At 41.9% G+C, this 7,405-nt stretch overlaps 1 pseudogene; it reads left to right on the top strand.

Moving 5' to 3' along the window:
- LOC108294686 overlaps nucleotides 1–6,566 on the top strand; it is an 8,995-nt pseudogene extending 2,429 nt beyond the window's left edge.
- Nucleotides 6,567–7,405: the final 839 nt, after the last annotated feature.

Below are 7,405 nucleotides of genomic sequence, written 5' to 3'. Positions count from 1 at the left end.
TTGACCAGGATGGTCTCGATCTCTTGACCTCGTGATCCACCCGCCTCGGCCTCCCAAAGTGCTGGGATTACAGGCGTGAGCCACCGCGCCCGGCCTAGGCTTATTTTTAAGCCAGTAAAAAATTCCCTTACATCTATTATTGCTAGGTGAATATTCTTGACAATTAGATGAGAAAGATGCTTTAGTCTCTCAGCTTTCAAGGAACAAGCAAGCATCTACTCAGCAGATTGAAGAGCTGAAACATCAACTAGAGCAAGAAACGAAAGTGAGTTTTGTCAAAGATCTTTTTGACTAACAAAATCTAAACATGCCCAATTAGGCTCTACTTGGGATGTTTAAGTTAAATATCACTGAATACATAAACTTATGTCACTGAACTGCTACTTCTGTAGGCCAAGAACGCCCTGGCACATGCCCTGCAGTCCTCCCGCCATGACTGCGACCTGCTGCGGGAACAGTATGAGGAAGAGCGGGAACGCAAAGCGGAGCTGCAGAGGGAGCTGTCCAAGGCCAACAGTGAGGTTGCCCAGTGGAGGACCAAATATGAGACGGACGCCATCCAGCGCACCGAGGAGCTGGAGGAGGCCAAGTATGTGTTGTGACCTCTACAAAAGGAACGCCCAGAAGCAGCTGTGATATTTATGATGATGATAACATAACAATAGCAAAAGCTAACATTTATTGAGTGCAATACTGAGTCAAGTATTTTATATATATATAATATATGTATATTATATATGTATATATTATATATATATGTATGTGTATATATTATATATATATGTGTGTGTGTGTATATATATATATATATATATATATATATATATATAGTATCTTCTAAATAAATGGCACAGCTGGGTTTGGAACCTGTCATTCTGATTCCACAGCCCACCTTCTTAAGCACTGCGTAGAAAACATACCTCTTAAAACTCACGTTGGAGACCACAAAACCATACATAATGTTTAGGGTTGGCCTAAATAAAGTAAAGCCTTAGTCTGCATATAGACAAATGAAGCTTTTCAAGTAGCTCTCCTTGAGCATTAAGCCAAAGGCTTTTCTCTGCCGGAAGGATGTGTACTTGGCACACAACTAAAAATGCACTGAGAATGTAGACAATTCGGAAGGGAACAAAACCTGCCTTTGTTTAAACTGCATGAATTGCCCTGATTTATCTATCAGTTTCTTTCCCTGGGGAGATTTTCCAAATACAATGATTAGAAGAAACTGGCTATTCTCTAGGGACAAAAACATAAAATGGAATGGAAAGTCTGAGAAAGCAAATGAATATTCTCAGTATATTTCTGGTCAGTAAAATATCCAGTTAACCTCCAATTTGTATTGGAGCGAGAATGGATATATACGTCAAACAGCAAGACTGTCCTGGATAATCATTTTCCACAGTCATACTCAATCAGAAGTCTTGAAAATCCTGAGTTACTTAGGTAGTAAGGCACGCACAATGGCAGCACCAACAGCAGCCTCTGAGAATTCAGTAATACTTCAAGGACTCGTTTCCAACTCTTCACCACTTTGGACGTCTCCATACAGATTACCAATCTAGAACGTAGTTCTGGCTGCCACTGTTTCGAAATCATATGTTATTTGCCAGTATAGAAATAGGATTTGTGGCCAGGCACAGTGGCTCCCGCCTATAATCCCAGCACTTTGGGAGGCTGAGGCAGGCAGATCACCTGAGGTCAGGAGTTTGAGACCAGCTTGGCCAACATATAATGAAACCCTGTCTTTTCCACAAAAACACAAAAACTAGCTGGGCATGGTGGTGCATGCCTATAGTCCCAGCTACTTGAGAAGCTGAGGCAGGAGAGCTGCTTGAACCTGGAAGGTGGAGGTTGCAGTGAGCCAAGATCACGCCACTGCACTCCAGCCTGGGCAACAGAGCAAGACTCCGTCTCTCAAAAATAAAAAAGAAAAAGAAAAGGAAAAAAAAAACAGGACTGTGAAAAGGGACCAAGGAGGTTATCACTTTGCTTCTGGTCGTGGCCATTCTCCTGACTGCCTGGCTAACTTTTCAGGAAGAAGTTGGCCCAGTGCCTGCAGGAAGCTGAGGAACATGTAGAAGCTGTGAATGCCAAGTGTGCTTCCCTTGAAAAGACGAAGCAGTGGCTCCAGAATGAAGGTGAAGACCTCATGCTTGATGTGGAAAGATCTAATGCAGCCTGTGCAGCCCTTGATAAGAAGCAAAGGAGCTTTGACAAGGTGGCCCAGACTGCTTAAACTTGAGCGTTTTACTTGGTCTTTGTTTCTCCCTGCGTCAGCTAATGATTTATTGCTTTTCAGGTCCTAACAGAGTGGAAATAGAAGTATGAGTAAACTCAGGCTGAACTTGAGGCCTCCCAGAAGGAGTCCCGTTCTCCTAGCACTGAGCTGTTCAAGGTGAAGAATGCATACAAGGAATCCCTGGATCAACCTGAAACGCTAAGAAGAGAAAATAAGAACTTACAACATTGAGTCCTCACAGTCCTTCCTACCCCATATATCCCTGAGAGGACCTTTCCCTGTTGCCATTTTTCTGACCATGTCTCTCATCTGTTCAACCACAGAGGAGATTTCTGACCTCACTGAGCAGATTGCAGAGGGAAGAAAGCAAATTCATGAATTAGAGAAAATAAAGAAGCAAGTAGAACAAGAGAAATGTGAAATCCAGGCTGCTTTTGAGGAAGCAGAGGTAAGTATTACACTGTATTATGCTACGGAAAAACAAAGAGAAACATCAGTTAAAAAAAAAACAAAACCAGAAAAGTGGGGCTAGGGATAGTTTAAACTCAAAGGACTTTTACCAAGGGTAACTTGGCAATAGTTATCAAAAGCCTTAAAAACGTAAATACTCTGACCTAGCAATTCTATTTCTGAGATTTATTCCTCTCCCAAAAAAATGTCAAATGGAGTAAAACTGTAAGACAAAGATGTCCAATCTAAGAACAAAACTAAGTACACTATACAACAGCCATATGATGAAATTTTATATAGTCACTAAATATGATTATTTTGGAAAAATATTTTACAGTAGGCAGTAATTTTTAAAGACACAAATGTGCATATACAATATAATTTTGATTATGTAAAAATATATAGAAGTAGGAGAAAAAACTAGAAAAAATACACCACATTAAAATGTTTCTCTCTTACTGGGGGAGCAACAGATAGTTTTTCCTTTGTTTTTATGTATTACCCCACATTATACAATGCACATTTATTATGTAATCAGAAAAAAATAATATATTTTAAAACTGACAGTTTCTAGGCCAGGGCTTAGTATATCACACAAGAACATTTTAATTTATAAAACAGATTGAGAGTTCATATTTATTATACATGAATTTAATTATATAATTTTATTAGTACTAATATGAATAATATTTGTATAGCACAAAGCACCTTTATTCCAGAGCTGCCCTATATAATCTGCCACTAAATAAACAAAATAATGATTTGCCTAGAAAATTCCCAGAACGACTGTATTATACTTTGTAAGATTAGACAAACTGATATTAACAAGAGTTTGCCTCATGAAGGAATATACTCCAAATACTCCAGTTCTTCTCCATTATTAATTGATGACTGTTTTGTTAAGGCATCTCTTGAACATGAAGAAGGAAAGATTCTCCATATCCAGCTTGAGTTAAACCAAGTCTGAAGTTGATAGAAAAATTGCAGAAAAAGATGAGGAAATTGATTAGCTGAAGAGAAACCACATTAGAGTCGTGGAGACAATGCACAGCACACTGGGTGCAGAGATTAGAGGCAGAAATGATGCTCTGAGAGTCAAGAAGAAAATGGAAGGAGATCTGAATGAAACGGAAATCCAGCTGAACCATGCCAATCACTTAGCTTCAGAGAGATTAAGGAATTACAGGAACACCCAAGGAATCTTGGTAAGGAATCAAGGTAAGTGGGTCCACATCAGCCTCCCAGATTAAGCAGGGAAAGTACCTGTCTTCCATTTCCCAAACACCTTGTTAAACCATCCTTTTTTTCTCTTAACAAATTATATGGCTGACAGCACATAGGGAGCTAAATTAAATACACATAGAACATAATATTTTTAATAAAATGTTACATAGAATAACAAACAGACACCTAGACATTAGAGTATGATATGAAATAAAGTGGACAGACTTGGGCCCCAAACAGGCCTGAGGCTGAGTTTTAGTTTTGTCATTGACCAGCTGCCTGATTTTAAGCAAGTATTTAACCTCTCAGAACCTCTGTTTCTTCTTCAAAATAAGAATGAAAGTACCCACCTCACAGAGTTACGTGAGGATCAAATGAAATAACAGATGCCAAGTCCTGGATAGAGCATATGGGAAATCCTCCACAAATGACAGGCATTAGTGACTTACACAGGAAATGACAACCAGTTAATGGCAGAAAGAGAAGAATCTATGTCTCCTGATAATTCCCTCTCACTCTAAGAAAATGACATAACCATACGCAGATGCATTCAAACGACAGGTATATGTCATCTTCCGTTCCCGGCACCAGTGCAGTTTTCCAGTTCATCTCCTGGGATCTTCAAATCCTCTTCAGAACACCTAAGACCTTTTTCTTTTTTTCACTTAACAGGAAACCCAGCTCCACCTGGATGATGCTCTCGGGGCCAGGAGGACCTGAAGGAGCCGCTGGCGATCATGGAGAGCAGAGCCAACCTGCTGCAGGCTGAGATTATGGGGCTGCGGGCCACTCTGGAACAGACAGAGAGGAGCAGGAAAATCACAGAACAGGAGCTCCTGGATGCCAGTGAGTGTGTCCAGCTCCTCCACACCCAGGTGAGACCCTCACATCAAACTAATGCTGGTGTACTGGTAGGTGATGCATTAGAGAATTATAACACGAAAGTACTTCATTTGTATAGATATGTGTATGTAAACAAGGATGGGGGGAAGATGCTCAAAAATATTCATTGCCATTATCTTAGGGTAACTGGATTATGTGGATTTTTTTGCGGTGTGTGTTCCTGTTTCTTTCTTGGGGTTTCTACCCCCCCCAAAAAAAAAGTTATTACTTTTTTATTTAAAAATAAGGTTTGGCTATTTAGATTATTTTGGAAACCATGAGGTAGAATAATATTGAGTAAAGATACCTGTTGCCTCCAAGATCTGAAAATGTTCCTTGCAGTGTTTCTCATCGTGAGCACTCAAGCGTTTAGCACTGTTGGGTTCACTGTCCCCCATGCCTTGCAGCACATGTAGCATCCCCGACCTGCCCAGGCATTACATGCAGTAGCACCCCCTAGTCATTTTGACAACCAAAAATATCTGCCCCTAAACATTTCCAAGTACCCACTGGGACAATATTGCTTCTCTCTGAGAAACACTGAGTTGAAATCTTAAGAATATGTTTTCAGCAGACAAATTCAGTGCTCTTCAAGGAAACAAATCATGAAAGTTCAGAGAATAGATTCCTCCTAAGCAAGAAACTCTCAGTGCCTGTCACTCACAAAACGAATCTATTCTTTTCTATTTCCAACCTTCTAGAGATAGAATAACTAGTGATGTCTGACTGAAATGCAACTGAAAGAACAATTAACTAATGTATATCAATAAAGGCATTCTTAGACCTCGGAAGTTCTTATGCGTAAATCAGACAGACACTGGGAAAGGTGAGGGGAAAGCATTTCCAACCTTGCAAATAATTAACACTTTGCACTGAACAAATAATTAAAGTTTAGTGAAATGTTGCCAGCAGGTCCCCTGCACAAACCAATAAATAAGACACCTGTAAAATCTCAAGAGGGCAAACTGCAAATTTTGTAAATTTCCACTATTTTTAACAGAATACCAGCCTCATCAGCACCAAGAAGAAATTAGAAAATGACATTTCCCAACTCCAAAGTGAAATGGAAGAAGTAATCCAAGAATCATGCAATGCAGAAGAGAAAGCCAAGAAGGCCATCCCAGATGTGAGCAAGATGAACATTTGTCTTACTGACACACACAGGGTCCAGAGCCAAAACCTATGTGCCAAAGTGGCATGGCCTTGGCATCTGCCCAGGGACTTGGCCACAACTCGCTGTTGTGGGCTCAGCAGAGCTCAAGGACCGCCCCCTCAAGAAGGAAAGAGGGAAGGAGTCACAGGGCTGTTTCCTAAATGCCGGGGCCAGTTTAATTCTCACAAGCTCTCATTTGACGGAGAGAGTTAGTGCCTTATAAAAGGGCTGGGTGAACTAGCTGAGATCACTAGTGTGAGTCACTTGGCCAGTCTTTGTTGTTGACTTTTAGACGGTGTCTGCATATCCTGGATATTAATCTTTATCAGATATACTATTTGCAGATATTTTCTCCCATATTGTGGGCTGCCTTTCTACTCTGTTGATTCTGCCCAAAACTTCTCTTTACTCATAGAACAAAGGTTGTGTCTCTCTAAGCCAAGTGTGTTCCCTTTGCTTCTCTCCATGGAAACAACAGTATTATCATTCTACTCGTGTATTCAGAGAACTCCTATTCACTCTTCAAAATCCACCTCAACAGTCCTCAACTCAGGGAAGCCTTGTCTGTCAGGCCCCTCCTCTGCCAAAACTAATTAAATAAAACATTTAAATAAAATGTAGGCAAGCCCTTTGCCCAGTGTCAAACTCTGTGCCTGAGTGAGCTTCTCTGCTTGTCCTTTCATGCTCCTGTAATTCTTTTTTGTTTGAGATGGAGTCTTGCTCTGTTGCCAGGCTGGAGTGCAGTGGTGAGATCTCGGCTCACTGCAACCTCCGCCTCCTGGATTCAAGCGATTCTGCTGCCTTAGCCTCTGGAGTAGCTGGGACTACATGAGCCTGCCACCGTGCCCCACTAATTTTTTTGTGTCTATAGTAGAGATGGGGTTTCACTGTGTTAGCCAAGATGGTCTCGATCTCCTGACCTCGTGATCTGCCTGCCTCAGCCTCCCCAAGTGCTGGGATTACAGGCGTGAGTCACCTCGCCCACCCTCTCTTCTATTTTTAAGTTGGAGTTTTGCTCTTTCACCCAGGCTGGAATGCAGTGGCATGATCTTAGGTCACTGCAACCTCCAACTCCCAGGTTCCAGTCATTCTCCTGCCTCAGCCTCCCTAGTAGCTGGGATACAGGTATGCACCACCACGCCAAGCTAATTTTTGGTATTTTTAAGAGACGGGTTTTTACCATGTTGGCCAGGCTGTTCTCAAACTCCTGACCTCAAGTGATTCACCCATCTTGGCCTCCCAAAGTACTGGGATTACAGGCATGAACCACCGCACCCAGACTGGTCCTGTAATTCTCTCTGGGCACCCTGGCCCTGTGAGCTGGAGGAGGGTGGGCAGGGCCAGGCCCCGAGCAGCCCCCGGTAGGTGTTCAGTGAATGAGTAGGGGTGGGGAGGGGAGGCTGGGGAAGGCACCCAGGATGTGTTCCTCCCACCCCCCAGCCTTGTCAGGCCTCCAG

Source organism: Cebus imitator, unplaced genomic scaffold, assembly GCF_001604975.1.
Source record: "Cebus imitator isolate Cc_AM_T3 unplaced genomic scaffold, Cebus_imitator-1.0 Scaffold598, whole genome shotgun sequence".
Taxonomy (NCBI): Eukaryota; Metazoa; Chordata; class Mammalia; order Primates; family Cebidae; genus Cebus; species Cebus imitator.
This window is presented reverse-complemented; position numbering and strand designations above follow the sequence as displayed.